The 17,085-nt window shown below is 40.8% G+C and overlaps 1 protein-coding gene and 1 long non-coding RNA gene across 5 annotated transcripts in view; one reads left to right on the top strand and one right to left on the bottom strand.

Moving 5' to 3' along the window:
- LOC146656104 (sodium/potassium/calcium exchanger 3-like) overlaps positions 1-17,085 on the top strand; it is a 142,860-nt gene that overhangs the window by 59,499 nt on the left and 66,276 nt on the right. The gene's annotated exons all lie outside the window — the stretch shown is intronic.
- Positions 13,606-14,290, bottom strand: LOC146656106 (uncharacterized). Its single transcript, XR_014914251.1, has 2 exons — positions 14,020-14,290; positions 13,606-13,780 (listed from the first exon to the last, which is right to left on the bottom strand). It is a non-coding gene; the product is annotated as an uncharacterized LOC146656106 (long non-coding RNA).

The following is a 17,085-nucleotide window of genomic DNA, read 5'->3' on the forward strand; positions in this document are numbered from 1 at the left end:
GATCCCCAGCATGTGTCTGATGAGGTGGCAAAAACAAGTCTAAAATCTGGACTTAAGCCAGCTCTCTTCTTTTCCTCCAGCTTTAGCAAAAGATGATGACATTTTTCTTACATGGAGGAAGTCCTGGTGATGCTCTCGTCATCTGTGCCATGTTTTGTCACAATCAGAAAAACATGGTCAAGTGACATTTGTTACTCAGATGTATGGAAACAAAACAGGAGTTAGACAGAGTTGCTCAGTAAACTGTAACCCGTACAAAGGAAATGTGTCATCTATAACCAGTATAGTAAATGGCCTGCATTTGTATAGCGCTTCACTCAGTCCCTAAGGACCCCAAAGCGCTTTACACTACATTCAGTCATTCATACACTGGCAATGGTAGGTACATTGTAGCCACAGCTCCCCTGGGGCGCACTGACAGAGGCGAGGCTGCCAGACACTGGTGCCACCGGGCCCTCTGACCACCTCCAGTAGGCAAACATGGGGTTAGTATCTTGGCCAAGGATATTTGGCATGCAGCCAGGAGGCAGCCTGGGATCGAACCACCGACCTTCTGATTAGTGGCTGACCTGCTCTGCCACCTGAGCTACAGCCACCCTCTAATATGTAGCAGTTGTGCATGTATTTGTTGTTGTCCATTTAAATTTGACATCTGATTTAACAAACAGCAGTGTTAATATGTGAGAAAATATGTGTTTCTCTGTCTGGCTGTGTATTAAATATAAAGTATATTTAAATTAAAATAATAATTTTTCTTTGTTTTAAATCCGTTTTTATTTAATACAGATGTTTAGGTGTGATTGCATGCTTTTCCATGCAGTAAGACTAGAGAAACAAGTGAGAGACTCATAAAGTCATTTATAAAACCATTGCCTCTAGTTACTGCAGCTAAAGGTGGTTCTACCATCCGTTGAGTCATGGGGTGTATTTAGTTTTTAGCACACTCCTTTTGCATTTTTGGCTTAGATAAATAATGACACGCTGTATGTTATGTGTTGCTGTACATCTGTGGTTGTTATCTGTGATTAAATGTTTTTAAACCCAGTAAAGACCAGATCATTTTTATTGTGTCCTAGCACATAAACCTTAGAAATGTTAGTGTGTGGAGTTGAATGGTTTCTCTCTGTGCTCCCAGCAGTACACTGAGACACGAAAAAACTCCCATCTAAGCTGACAGCAGAAATGTTTCTATGCATTCCTACGGCAGCAAGCCTCTCTCCCGAGCTCCGTTTGTGCTGTAATTGCTCAGATCAATGGCAATTACGCCCTCCTCCTCCTCTCATCCCACTTCACACAAACATCCATACTCATACTAACAGAGTAGCAAGTGTACACAGTCAGGCTCTGGCAGACACTGGGGGAAGCATGCAAAATGACACAAACGCTCGCACAAACACACATATATATGAAGCAAACAATGGTGCAGATAATGATTTTCTTGTCGTCTCTTTGTGTGTGACATGGTTTCAGTTTTGTAATTTTCCATCAAATTAAAGAAAAACTAAAAGTCCTTGGGAGAAGCACACACACACACACACACACACACACACACACACAGATATGATTACAGAGTGGAGTGCATTGCATTAGAGATAATCATGTTTACAGTTGTAAACTTTCTCCTCTTTGCTCATGCACCGCAAACAATAACCTCTACCTCATTAGACTGTGTGTATTTGTGTGTTGTTTATTTGCCTGTGTGAATCAGTGTGCACAACATGGTAGCATTAACCTCTGTCTGTCATTTTCCTCTGTGACTCATATCTATTCTCATCTAATTCAATCTGACTCCATGATAAGCTATGTGTGTGTGTGTGGAGTGTGGTCTATCCATCGTCTTATCTGCCTTATCAGTTTCACTTTAGCCTGTTTTTCTCTCTATCAACTCTTAATTTACCATAGAAATCACTTGTTATAGTCTTAATCACACTTCAGTTAAACATTTAAAGGGTTGTGCTCTTTTGCTCTCTTTCCCTCTTCTCTGTGTTGATTAATCAGAGTAAGATTGCCATTGATGTTAACTCAGGTGTAGGGCTTGATTTGGACTGTGGCACATTGATTCACATCTTGGACTTGTATGCTTGTCATTAAACCTATTTAATTCTGGGTTCTCTACTTCCACAGATCCTCTTCATAGCTGCTATCATTTTCTTCTTACTAATTCTCTACGCTTTCACTAACTTTGCTCAATCCATCCTCATCGTTCTCTTTCATTTTCTTCAGGTCCTGAAAGTGCTCCTTCCATCTTCTCAATAAACTTGAGTCACTCGTTAGCACATTTCCATCTCTGTCCTTTATCGCTCTGACCTGCTGCACATCCTTTCCAGCTTGATCTTTCTGCATAGCCAATCGGTAAAAGTCCTTTCATCCTTGGTAACTGTCCAGGCTCACATACAACTTTTTCTTCTTTGGGTTTTCCACCTTTCTCTTTGTCTTGTCTCTAGCTTCCCAGTACGATTTTCTAGTTAGACCAAGGTTATTATCAGGTCTGCTGAAAAACTGATACTGTACCTGCAGAATGTGCAGCATTTTACTTTCTCACCTGAGAAAAAGTCACTTTCTGATTTTGACTTTCCATGACTCTTTCCTTTGGGTCACCATTTGTCAAAAGGCTTTTAGGCTATAAGAAGGTCTCTCATGGACTGTAATAAGCATATTTATGCTATTGGAAGTATATTCTCCCCTTGGCATGGCACCACCAACAAGCAAAATCCACACATCTGTAGAGTTACAGTATGTGAGTTATGAACTAGTGTTGTGCTGGCCTGAGAGAGTCTGGACCTTTATTGTGTCAGTGCTGTGTGTTCTTCGACTGATTTGCCTCATCTCCCGAGTCTCAAATGCTTTTGCAGATCCGTTTAAAAACACATTGTTGCCCCTCCCATGTCTCAGTAAACCATGATAAATAGCATGTGTACTGCAGGTTTTCCTAACATGAAGCTAATTATCTACTTAATGGGACTATTTTCTCTTTTTCCATTACTGCACGCTGAGGCAAAATGAACCTTCAAGTGTGAGAGCTTATTTGGAGGCAGTTCTGTCAGAATGGAGGGAGCTAAAAACAGCTTTTCTGAAAGCATTCAGAACCATGGAGTTCAGAAGCTATGAGAGGAACAGGAAACATGGGAATACTGGGGTTGGCACTGTTAGATCTCTCACACCTGTTTCACATGCTACCAGCCTTTGAAATTGCCATCATTAGTTGATATCAATTCCGTTGATATTGCCAGTTAGGTGGCCTCTTCCACCAGTAATAATAGCATTATTGTGTTTAGTTAGTGTTTCCTCATAGACTATAAATCAAAGATACTGTCCAGGTATAAAAATAATGCCATTTATTTGTTAGAGCAGTAGACAGGAAGGTGTTGGAAAAGTCACACTCACAAAATGATCCAGTGCTGACTTGAACCCAGGATGCTGCAGTAAAGACTTTGATTTGATTTGGTCACATGCTCAGCTAAGATATAGAACTCCACGGATGTTAATTCTAAAGTCTTGTCCACATATAAAGTTATTTACTTCTCATGCATCACTTGAAGCTCACAATTGATCACTGGTAGATTTTCCAAGTTCTAGTCTACTTCACTATATGGCTTTTAACTGCATTGTCATTTATTGCCACATCACTGCTAGTTTCTTCCTGATTTCCTTACCTTAAATAAAAAAAAAATCCATTTCCATGTACACCTCATTAGAATTTGATACATAATCACCAGTTATAATAATTTGGTTTGCCAGAATGATTTTGCAATAATCTCCTGAGAGATCTAGAGAATACAGACTGGAGCTGATGGCATTTATATATGGTTTTACAGATGTGTTCTTTAGGAAAACATCTATCGACTTCTTCAAAAAGTATACAGTCATGGTAAAAAGAACATCCACCCCCTCTCAGTTTTATATATCATGATATAATAAAAAATATGGTCCTTATTAAAGGTCACACCATTTTAGTGGTTTAAACTGAGGTAAATAATAATGACTGATCATCTTCAAATATTATGTATTACATATGTCAAGGTTCACCAACAGAAAGCTTCTTTCCTCAAAAGAACATGGCAGCACAACCTAGGTTTGCAAAGTTGCATTTGAACAAACAGCAAGTCTTTTTGAACAGTTGTCCTTTGGACAGATGACACCGAAGTGGAGATATTTGTTGTGTTTTGCTGTGTTTGGGTTTCAGTGAACATAATGCTGTGTATTATAATCAAACACCACATTAAAACTGGTTAGCACAGCAGTGGAAATGTGATCATTTAAGTTTGCTTTTTTTATAGTCATAGCACCTGAGCTCGTTGGAGTCACTGAGTGGACCATGAACTCCTCTTTATACCAAAGTATTCTGGAGTCCAGTATGTTGCCCAACAGGACATGATCCCAAGCACTCCAGCAAATCTCCAACAGAATTGATGCAAAAGAAAAGCATCCAGGGGTTGCAACAGCCCTGTTGGACTGAATTGCTGTGGTAGCAACGTAAGAGAGTTGTGTATAAATGAATGCCCGCAAAGCACAATGAACTGAAGCAACATTAAGAAACAGGGCCAAACTTCTTCCACAGTGATGTGAGAGACTAACAAACCCATACAGAAACGAATAACTTTATATTACTGTTGTACAAAGATTGTTTCACAAGCATCAACGGATGAGTTTTCTACATACTGCTATTCATTTTAGCTTAACTTTTTGTTTAACTGTAACTGTGGCTCATCCAGGTTAGTTTTTGCTGTGGTGTGGTCTGCTGTGCTTTTATAGTACAAAAGAAGGAACAGGTTGTGAAAGGCAGGTTGTTCATATGTCCTTTCATATGCAGAGCCTGGGGTTTGAGTGTAAGGGTGTAGGCACATGCTAGCGTCATGGAGACGCAGAGGCTTGTGTGGTGCGCTGATGAGGAGACGATTACGTCAAATTTGTAATGTAATCAATTACCTTTGTTTGTTTGGCCCCCAACACTCAACAAAAATTGAATGGCAATGAGGGGATGGCTCTTATAATCACACAGAAACACTCAGCAGTACAAAACACAAAGTCCATCTGTCACAAGAAAGCTCGCTAAGCATTTCAAAGTGTGCAGGCCTGCTGGGAGGAGTGTCCATATGTGTGCTTATGTGCATGCTTGTTTGTGTTGGTTGGACGATGTTGGAGGAGGAGAGTGGGTGGGATGATCTGTGTCACTTTGCATTACATCATATCCTGCAAAGGAATCGCACTGGCACAAAATAATCCAGACAGGAAAGGAGGGATCCATGATTATGGAGAAAAAATGGACTAATTTGATGTTATGTAATGGGAGCACTTTCCTAACATGACTGCTATCCTGACATTTCTGATTCATAAACCTTACCTTCAACATTGGCTATACTGTTTTTTGTCAACACAAACCTAATATCACTAACTGAACAATGGCACCCAACACTATGATGACAGACAGCAGGCTTTAACAAGGGAATGTAACTTTTTCTGAAATTCCACTAAACACAGTTTGTCAGATATCACCCCATAGCTTTTGCTTAAAAATAGCATCAGCCTGTTCGTTTGTTTTCTCTGCTGCTTCACTTGAGTGACAGGCGGGTTAGGCAAGCAGCCTTAGTTTTGTCCTCCATAGCACTGATTGCTTAAAACTTCTCTGGAGTTTTTACCAAAGGTCTCCACTAGGTCTACTTACCAAAAGGACTAATTAAGCGACACTACTGACAGGCCAATCAGTGGCATGCAGTCTGGTGACGTCACATCTTCAGATCGACAAAGCTCACTCGAAACTCCAGCCAAGCAGGTACTAAAAAAGTACCAGGTACAGGTACAATAGAAAACCCTAAAAACCAAGAAAAGCTAAGTCAAGTCGAGCTAGTAGGTACTAGTTTAAAAGAAGCTGTAGTGACAGTTTAACAGGACTTGCTGGTTTAATTTATTTCATAGCAATAAGGAACAGGAATAGTAAGTGGAAATGGCAGTCACCAAACTGTATCTCTATAAACCAGATACAGACCAAACACTGAATAACCATTAGGTGACCGTCTTTTCTCTACATTTAGTCTTGGTTGAAATATAGTTCTGAACTTTGCTCAAATGTTTGATTACTAAGCTTTCATTCTCTCGTCTGGCATTTTTATCAAAATGGAGCTTTTATCGTGTATATAAGGCATAATTTCAAAATGTGTTTTATTTGAGAACTCGAAACTTAATGTTTTAGTTCTTTTATGTTTGAAAAAGAAGATTAGCAAAGCTTGGAGTTTCATCCACAATGAGGTGTGTCAAGTTCTGGAGTTCACAGCAGTTACAATAAATTCCTACAGTGACAGGACTCTGGAAAAAGTGTCAAATCATTCAAACAGACTTCCCAAGCTGCTCCAGCAGCATTACTTCATTCAGCGCTGTCACAGAATGTTCAACTGGAGATTCAATGACTGCTCGTGAGCAACAGAATGAGTTAGTGAACTGCAGTATCCTGTTACCAAAATACATTACTTCTGGTGGTTCTTGTGAGCTTTGGGAAGAATGAAAGCCCAATATGAAAGCAGGATTTATCCCTGTTTTGATTGCCTGGAACATTGTCAACATACCCAGCATGCAGTGGGTGGGTAGATGGAAGAACAAACATTTTGCCTGCTGGGATCTTAAAGCATTGATGCTCAGAGCCAGACTCTTTCCTAAAAATCTAAAAGGGGTGTGGTATCATTTTGAACAACTGTGGCAGGTTGTTGCTTCATCAGTGTCCACTCTGTCCGCTCTGTATTCAGCAGGAACTAAAGCAACATTGTACATGATGGTTTAGTATTAAGCATGGTCTGTCACTGCTCTAACGTTTCGTCTTCATAGCGGCATGCACGCACATACACAACCTCAGACACATGTGGGGATTAAGAATTAAATGTCACATTACTCAGCAAGGCCGGCTATATAAAAGTTGTTGGATTTAATCAGCGTCTGAAACATGTCTGTGAATGCATTATGATCCTGGATTATCATTTTAGCAGAACCTTTATTTGAGCTTCGCTGTCTGCTTCACCTTTTGCTAAAAGACCATACAGTAAAAGATGCTAAATGTTTCAGGTAAACATGTAGTCAGTGTGTATGCAAAGCTTTAAACATAAATGCAGATAAACTGCCGTTGGCTCTGCTTTCACTGCTTCAACATCAGTTACCATCTGCACTTTGTGTGGAAACAGAGCTAGCATTAGCAAGTAAACGTGTACTTATTATCTTAGCAGATGAATTTTCTTTGCTAAACAAACTCAGCTTCAAACATCTGCAGAAATAATATTAATATATTAATATAATAAATATATAAAAACTGCTTTTGCTCATTTTTGCTTTTTTTTCTATAAACTCTTTAATAGCATCTGAGTAATCTTTACCTGCAAAAAATAAGTACGCTATCACATTTCAGTGATGACATCCCTCTAAATCCTAATCTGCTAAAGTTGTTTTCTTATTTCTAATTCACATTGTTCAACATGTTTAATTAATTTGAGTTATACAACACCAGACTTTAGTTACATGATATCCACCTTTTTTTTTCGGAAACACTATTCAGACACTCAAATTAGTTTCATATTAAAAGCCTTTGAAGCAGCTGAAAGCACATTGTCCCCCCTTTACCTGGAAGGTATTTAATGTAAGAATCTACCAGAAGTGATGTGGGTAATACATAAATAAACAAACAACACTTTCAGGGACTTTTACAAAAGTTTATCTTCACCTCAGACAAACCCATCTGAAGACTTTCTAAAGGCATGCCAAATAATAAGGCTCCAGGCCCAGATCGATTTGCAGCAGAATTCTATAACGAATTCTGGACAATTTTGTCACCAACGGTCCACAGAATGTTGCAGGAATTCAAAGAAAATGGCAGACTACCACCAAAGTATGCCAACATTAGTCTCCCGCTAAAACCAGGCAAAGCTCTGTATTTGCTACCAGTTATTCTCCAATATCCCTAATTAACGTTGACCTTAAAATAATCTGCAAAGCTCTCTCGAAGACTAGGGAAGATGACACCCTTCATAATGCATCGTGAACAAACTGGTTTTATTAAACGGGCTTTAAAAGGACTTTTGTAACTTAAACAAATTTGGTTTTAGAAACTTTTTCATAAACTCATTAAAAATATACAGTTTCCCAACAACATGTGCTCGGACAAATGACCAAACATCTTCAAGCTTCTGTCTCTAGAGGGAAACAAGGCAGGGATGCCCACTCTCCCTCTCAGTGTTTGCAATTTTTAACAAACCACTAGCAGCAGCAATTAGACAGGCTATACTGATTAAGGGTGTAAAATACAAGAATGTAGGACATAAAATCAGTATTTATGCTAATGTATTACTTTTTCTCCAGCATTTCCAAACAAATATCTCTGAGGTAATTACATTGATAAACTCTTTAAGAGTTGCAGATTATTAAAAAATCTGCAGTTATTCCGATTAGTTGCTCCATCTATAATTATTCTTCTACCCCATTGCAATCTGTAAATATTAATTATTTAGGTATCAGTGTTTCTCCTAGGCTTGCAGATTTAACAAAACTAAACCACATCCCACTTTTAAAGAAAGACAATCTGGCTCACTACTTTCCTTAGCCAACAGGTTAGAATACATCTCAAGATGGTTAAAACATAGCCTCTTGCATGATCCCTGGCACTTTGCAATAATGTAAAGATTTCGGACCCACCATTCATTAGCTCAAACATTAGATGATATGTATGCTTTAAAAGCATTAATATTAGCTAATCTCTGACAGTATTGGGAGTTGACGAAGTCTTCACTGAACCCATGCAAACATACACCCATCTGAAACAATCCTAACATCTTACAAAACAATAATATGATACATTTTTCAGGCTGGAGTTGTAAAGGACTTTAATACTTGGAACATATATTTGAAGGAATAGAATTTATCCGTTTGACACAAGAATAGTGTTGCAGGGTGTGGTTTGTGGCTCAGCTGCAGGGGAGGGATGGAGAAATGGGTTCAGGGTGTGACCCCCCCCCCCCCAATTACTGTCTAATATATGGGCTTGGTGCATCTAGGGGTTCGCTAGGGGTGGGTTTCTCAAACATTTCCCCAGCCTAGCTGCCCTTGGTGGAATTCGGGGAATGGGAGTGCTTATTGGGAACAGTGAGGGAGCTGGCTCCAGTGGGGCCTCCCTGACCTTGGTAAATTTGGATAGGGAGGAAAGGACCAGGGGAAAGGAAGAAAGGAATTTGTATTTTGCCTCCCCAGTCCTTCCTCCCTGGCCCTTCCCTCCTCATTCCTAATTACTGCCCTTCTCCTGCTCCATCATACCGCAACACACGCAGGGCTTTGAGATGCAGGTGCGTCACTGAGGTACAGGGAGGTCCTCCTTCTCTATGTCTTCATGGCTGCCTGTGTCTCAGTTTTACTCTGGAACTTAGACACTGTCTTTACTTAGATTCTCATGATGTGTACATATGGACTTGGGTATGGATATAATGGACGATGTCCAGAGGGGGAGCTGTTCATTCAGCCTCACCTCTGGTGCTGGTGCGGGGCTGTGGCTCCTCACCCCACAGGTGTTCACACAGGTGTACACACAGGTACCCACAGACACATGCTATCTTGGGCTGCTGCCTCAAAAATATCTTGTGTTATTAGTGCTCTGTGATGTTCAGTAACATTGTCATTGTTTTTTATGTATATGTTGGTTGTTGCTGTGGTTACTTTGCTTCTTTTCTTTTGTTGGCGTTCAAGCAGATTCTCAGTGGGGGTTTTTTCTCTCTCTATCCCTTTTATTCTCCTCTATTTTTTCTCCCTCTCCCTCCATTGATTTTTTTCCCCCAAATTCACTGTGTCTTTTTTTTTCCTTTTCCACCCCCTGATCTTGTCCATTGTGGTTGCAATAATCCAAAATAAAGAATTCCAACCACGTTCTAATAAAATATGACTATCAAGTGGATCATTATAGCAAATGCCATAATAGTCCACTTGTGAAAGTAAATCTACAGGGAGTGCAGAATTATTAGGCAAGTTGTATTTTGAGGAATAATTTTATTATTGAACAACAACCATGTTCTCAATGAACCCAAAAAACTCATTAATATCAAAGCTGAATGTTTTTGGAAGTAGTTTTTAGTTTGTTTTTAGTTTTAGCTATTTTAGGGGGATATCTGTGTGTGCAGGTGACTATTACTGTGCATAATTATTAGGCAACTTAACAAAAAACAAATATATACCCATTTCAATTATTTATTTTTACCAGTGAAACCAATATAACATCTCCACATTCACAAATATACATTTCTGACATTCAAAAACAAAACAAAAACAAATCAGCGACCAATATAGCCACCTTTCTTTGCAAGGACACTCAAAAGCCTGCCATCCATGGATTCTGTCAGTGTTTTGATCTGTTCACCATCAACATTGCGTGCAGCAGCAACCACAGCCTCCCAGACACTGTTCAGAGAGGTGTACTGTTTTCCCTCCTTGTAAATCTCACATTTGATGATGGACCACAGGTTCTCAATGGGGTTCAGATCAGGTGAACAAGGAGGCCATGTCATTAGTTTTTCTTCTTTTATACCCTTTCTTGCAGCCACGCTGTGGAGTACTTGGACGGGTGTGATGGAGCATTGTCCTGCATGAAAATCATGTTTTTCTTGAAGGATGCAGACTTCTTCCTGTACCACTGCTTGAAGAAGGTGTCTTCCAGAAACTGGCAGTAGGACTGGGAGTTGAGCTTGACTCCATCCTCGACCCGAAAAGGCCCCACAAGCTCATCTTTGATGATACCAGCCCAAACCAGTACTCCACCTCCACCTTGCTGGCGTCTGAGTCGGACTGGAGCTCTCTGCCCTTTACCAATCCAGCCACGGGCCCATCCATCTGGCCCATCAAGACTCACTCTCATTTCATCAGTCCATAAAACCTTAGAAAAACCAGTCTTGAGATATTTCTTGGCCCAGTCTTGACGTTTCAGCTTGTGCGTCTTGTTCAGTGGTGGTCGTCTTTCAGCCTTTCTTACCTTGGCCATGTCTCTGAGTATTGCACACCTTGTGCTTTTGGGCACTCCAGTGATGTTGCAGCTCTGAAATATGGCCAAACTGGTGGCAAGTGGCATCTTGGCAGCTGCACGCTTGACTTTTCTCAGTTCACGGGCAGTTATTTTGCACCTTGGTTTTTCCACACGCTTCTTGCGACCCTGTTGACTATTTTGAATGAAACGCTTGATTGTTCGATGATCACGCTTCAGAAGCTTTGCAATTTTGAGACTGCTGCATCCCTCTGCAAGATATCTCACTATTTTTGACTTTTCTGAGCCTGTCAAGTCCTTCTTTTGACCCATTTTGTCAAAGGAAAGGACGTTGCCTAATAATTATGCACACCTGATAGAGGGTGTTGATGTCATTAGACCACACCCCTTCTCATTACAGAGATGCACATCACCTAATATGCTTAATTGGTAGTAGGCTTTCGAGCCTATACAGCTTGGAGTAAGACAACATGCATGAAGAGGATGATGTGGACAAAATACTCATTTGCCTAATAATTCTGCACTCCCTGTATTTGTCTTGTTTTGGCATTCAGAAAACAATTCTGATTGCTAAACTGCCGAACAGGACGGCGGGGAAAGAAGTGATCTAGGTAATCTAGATTAACATAAACCTGTAGCAACCAGAAATATTACCTGAAGGCCAGGAAAAATGCCCAACAGATTCACCAATTTGATCATTACATATTTTGCCATACTGATCCACTTGATTGTTCAATCTTTATTATTTATTAATTTGTTACTTTTAAGTCATTACAATCGAAACGGACAGGACCGGGGGTTAGGAAAGAGCAAAAAAAACTTTTTTTAAATGTGTGGAAATAATATATAAAGGAAAAGTAACTCTAAATATATTGAAAATATTAACTTCATACAGTAGACCAGTAGCTATTGGGCCTAAGTAATGTATGCCAAAGATTTTAGCTTGATGTTTTCTATAGCAAAAAACATATAGCTTCACAAAACATTTTGAAATAATTTACAGCATTTCTTTATTGATCATTAACATAATGACTAATTAACTGCATAAAATATTTACACAGAGCTTGGGATCATTTCAAGTGGAGGTGTATGAGGATCCACGCTCAGTATGTTACCTGCAGTAGATGCAGTAGGCCACAGCTCAGGCTGCACTGTGGACATGGTCAGCAGCAACACAGATTTAACCTGAAAAACCTCCATATAAGTTTAAATGTGTAACTCTAATATGACATTTTTTGGTTAGGTTCACACATTCTCCTTGAGAAATGTTATAACAGATGAATTATAAAGCCAAAGTCTGTGTGTATCAGAGTTGATTTGAAAGGTACTATCATCTATTTTCTGAAACTTTATTTCCTTAGCATCTAGCTATAATCCAACTTAACCATAACCGTAGCCAGGGATGTTATGTTAATATGTACCTTCAAACTTCAACTTATCTGTCTAACCTGCAGGGAAGCCTCATTGCAGAAAACCTCTATGTGTTTTTTGGTCTTCACGGCCATTGTTTCAATGTTTTTCTGCAGAGAAGCAATGGTGTTAAGTTTGGTGTTCTCAGCAAATTTTTTGCATAACTTCATCTAGTATCAAACTGAGAGGAGGTCCAATTAGCTGGAATAATGCAAGGCTGGGATGCACACCACTGTAATTATCCCAAATTATTTATAGTAGGCTGTAAAACAGAGATTCAGGAATTCCCCTTTTAACAACAGGACTGCATTACCAGTGTGACAGATGCCCTTATAGCCCCAACAGATCTGCAGCCTGCACAAACACACGTGTGTGTGTGTGTGTGTGTGTGTGTGTGTGTGTGTGTGTGTGTGTGTGTGTGTGTGTGTGTGTGTGTGTGTGTGTGTGTGTGTGTTTGTAATGAAGGTAAACTCTTCTTTAGGACCTTTCTGCCTTCTCACGCAAATCAGCAAATTTTTGCTGGTGGGAATAGACCCTCCTCCCATCCTGCTGCTATGGCAACCAGTGAACTGTGTCACATACCAGTAGGTTTAGTGTGTCTGTGTGTGTATATGTGTTTGTGCATTGGTGTGTACAAAAAGGATGGAGCAGCTGGAAAGGGACGCATACACAATGTCTGATGCATATTTGAGTCCTGCTGCACCCACATCTATGTGCACGTTGGCTTCATACCTGGACACACCTGTCTCTCCCTCACACTACATCTTTGGATCTAAACTGAGAGCTTAGTGCATGAAAGTACTCACTGCCAGCTGTTTGCATACCAGAGGCTTTGCAGCAGTACTTGGCTGCCTCTCGTGCCTCGGTGTGCAGCTCTGCATTCTTCAGCTCTGCAGGGGATGTTTACATTTCCAAACTCTCCTGGTGGAAAGAAACGACCCAAAGCTGACAGACCCGAGTCAGAGGGTTCAGGAGCATGGAGACATGGACATGTGTATTTGCTAATTCATAGTTTTTGCATCTGTGTCTGCGGGTTCTTGCCCCATGTCTGCCAGAGGACTGTCTGTACAGAAACCGTTCCGACAAAAACAGTAAACTGGGCGCTTTTTTTTCACACTTCATGTAACGATTACTTCTTTTTTTTTTTTTTTTTTCTAAATGACATCAGAAACAGCAGTATGCGACATTACGTGATGGCAGAGCTTCAGTTCATCCTTTGTCTTTTTTTTTTTTTTTTTTTTTTTTTTTTTTTTTTAATAAACAGGACAGGGGGAATGAATGAGAGAAAGAGGGGGAGAGAAAGAAAGAAAACCAAAGGGGAGAAGAGACGGTGAGAAGGGGGGGGAAGAGAGAGAAAAAAAAAAAAAAGAACTCCTGGGTCACCTGTATGGAGAAAAAAACAAACAAAAAAAACAAACAGAGGAGACAGCAAACAACAAAGAGTAACATAATAATAGAGAAAACAAAGCACCATCACAATAAACTAGCTAGTCATAGATATCAATATTTACTAAATAATAAACGATATTGTGCAGCACGCAAGATAGACAGCGCACAGTGTGCTTTGAGGCAGCAGCCAAGAAAGCTTTAGTCCGCGTCTGTGAATACCCATGTGTGCATACCTGTGTGGATCAGCATGCTTGCATTCCAAAGGTTTCTCCATGTAATGATCTGCTAGGGAGTGTGGGGGGGCCACAGCCCCGTCCTCCAGGGTGTGAAGCGGGTATGGAGGAGATCAAAACTCCAGACATCCAGAGGCCCCCAGAACACAAGAGACCATGGAAGACCAACAGAGGGGCAGCCGCGCCACTGTTCCAGTAAGAGCTGAGGAGAGTCCCAGATGAGGGCTCGCCCAGCAGCCGCGGAGCAGAAGTCAGGGGGAGTTGCAGTGACGCGCCCGTGAGCAAATGTAACGATTACTTCTGATCAGTTACATAACTGACACACACTACCTCCTCTTTTCCACTTCTTGTTAATGCTGCTGGCATGGATCAGTTATACATAAATTGTTCTATGCTTGCAGCGCATTACACAGTGGACGATGGTAATTGGGAGATGGGTCTGTCACTCTCAGGAGGTTTACTGTAAAGGGCCACACTTTAACACAAACCACAATCACGTTTAGGGCCCAAACGTAACCAATGAGCAAAAATCACAATAAAAGCAAAAAAAGATGGATGGCTGGATTATGAAGTTCAAACTAACGTTGTTTGCATACAGCAAGCTAGCTCAGTAGCTCATTGTAGTCTTTCTGTCTCTGTGCTGAGAGAGCACAGTACAAGAGCCCCTGTGTACCAGGTGACATCATCACACAGCAACTTTTATTATGTTGGCCGTTACCTGCTGCAGTCTCTTGAACGATAGGTGTCGCTATTCCAAAACCTCCTGCAGAAATGGCAGCTAGCAACAGTAAATGTGACAATCTGACACCAGCTTTGTAGTACGGTGTCTAGTGAGGTCTTTAAACTTGCCATTCCCAACCTGTAAAATGCTCCTGTGAGACACTACATGGATGGTTCATCTCCTGGTTTTTCAATGGGTACCCCCACCCTAAGCACTGCTGGTTTAAATGATCTGGAGGGACTATGGCGACATTGCCTGCGGCGTGCAAAGGAACCAATGCCGCGGGTATACTGGGGCCCTCGGGCATCAGTTTGCACAAATATATTTGTGCAAACTGATATATTTGTGCAAAACTGTGACTTTTCAGCTTTTAGCCCAAATGCAACATGTTAGAATGACTCTCAGCTACTCTGCATACAGTAGATTTTAGTGCGTAGGTACACAGGGACACACATCATAAACAGTTTCCTACAGGGGGAAAAAAGCAGGTTTACAATGATGAACATATGATCCCTGAAAGCTGGAATACATTTTTTTAACGTTTTAACATTAAAGTGTTGATTGCTGAAGTCATGGGACCTTGCATCTACAATTTTAGCCACAGGTAAAGAGGTTGAAATGATCTTGAAATAATATACTTGCAAAACTTCTTGGTTTGCTTATGTTTCCAGGGTTTTCTTTTTTCCCCTTTTCGTGTGCCTCCTTTGTTGTCCTGTCAGCATCTTGTTTAAGTTTATTCTTGGACTCTCTCTTTTTTTTTCTTTTTTCTCTTTTTTTCTTTCTGTGATCGTGGCTCAAGAGTTGGGAGCTCGCCTTGTAATCGGAAGGTTGCCGGTTCGAGCCCCGGCTTGGACAGTCTCGGTCGTTGTGTCCTTGGGCAAGACACTTCACCTGTTGCCTACTGGTGGTGGTCAGAGGGCCCGGTGGCGCCAGTGTCCGGCAGCCTCGCCTCTGTCAGTGCGCCCCAGGGTGGCTGTGGCTACAATGTAGCTGCCATCACCAGTGTGTGAATGTGTGTGTGAATGGGTGGATGACTGGTTGTGTAAAGCGCTTTGGGGTCCTTAGGGACTAGTAAAGCGCTATACAAATACAGGCCATTTACCATTTACCATTTACTTTGAAGGTTAATTCCTCATGTGGTTTTCTGTTTTTTTTTTGTTCTTGACTGAGTTCACGTGTGCACTTTTATCCTACTGTGTGTATTCACTCTGGATTTGCTCCCCCGGTCTTTGACACGTCATAGTTGTTTCAAGTGCCAGTTCCTTCTGTTGTCTCTCTGTGTTTTGAATGAACTTTTGGTTTCTGCCAGCGTTTTTTGGTATAAATTATGCCATGAGTCTGCATTTAGTTCCAGCCTTCCTAGCTCAAAGGATATCTTGACTGATATAGATCTCATAGACAGAGCTACAAATGTAAATTTAGGTTCGAATAAATGATGCAGTAGTTCTTAAAAGCCAGCGAGTCTTTTAACATAAACTGATTTAAGTTTACCTTAACCAGTTTGTGTAAGGGAATCCATCTTATTCATCTAGTTGACTGTGGAGCAGTGATACGTCGTTCCATGTTTGTTATCAGACGAAATCGTTCACAGAAAACAAGTCGGATTTTTTGTTGCCTTGTTTTCTCCTCCTCCTGAACATTCTGAAACCCTGATTAGCGCCTCCCATTGCTCAACTTTGATCTGTCACTTAAAATCCCTGTGACAGCGCGCTCCTCCTCTGCAGCAGGGAAAAGGCACATCACTGGCAACATTTATGAAGAGTGTGTCGAGAGAAATTACAAAAGAGCTCCTCTCTCCTCTCCAACTGGGTTTATTTTCAGTGCATGTTTTTCATGCTCTGAATCAGTAAGCTGCAATAACATTTCTATCATGACGCTGTTGCTGTCACAGCAGTGTAGATATCATCAGCAGGGGCCAGACATTGAGGATTACACCATGATATAACTCCCGGTTACACACACACGTGCACATACACAGTTATGCCTGTAGATTTGTACTTGCTCCACTCGATGAGATGACAGTCTTGTCATCTTTTAGCACCTTGCCCTTACTTTAACCCTCCTAGCCAACAGACTTCACTGAATACATGTATTTCACCTTGATTCTGTGTTTGCACATGTCAAAGGTATCCCACAGCAAAAGGTCTGTTTACTGCAGGGTTTTCATGAAGCAACAAGCTCAGAAAAGAATCCAGCAAAGGGAAAAGCATCGAGTTGCTCATTACAAAAGTACAGTCAGACATTAAGCAGACATGTAAATATCCAAAGTTAGATAGTGATGCCATGATTTTCAACAGAGTGAATGCAAAGTAGGATCATGATAGGTTAGAGCCTGCCCTGAGCTA

This window comes from Rhamphochromis longiceps, linkage group LG13, assembly GCF_057381845.1.
Source record: "Rhamphochromis longiceps isolate RC_006_pf linkage group LG13, R_longiceps_female_GT1.1, whole genome shotgun sequence".
NCBI lineage: Eukaryota > Metazoa > Chordata > Actinopteri > Cichliformes > Cichlidae > Rhamphochromis > Rhamphochromis longiceps.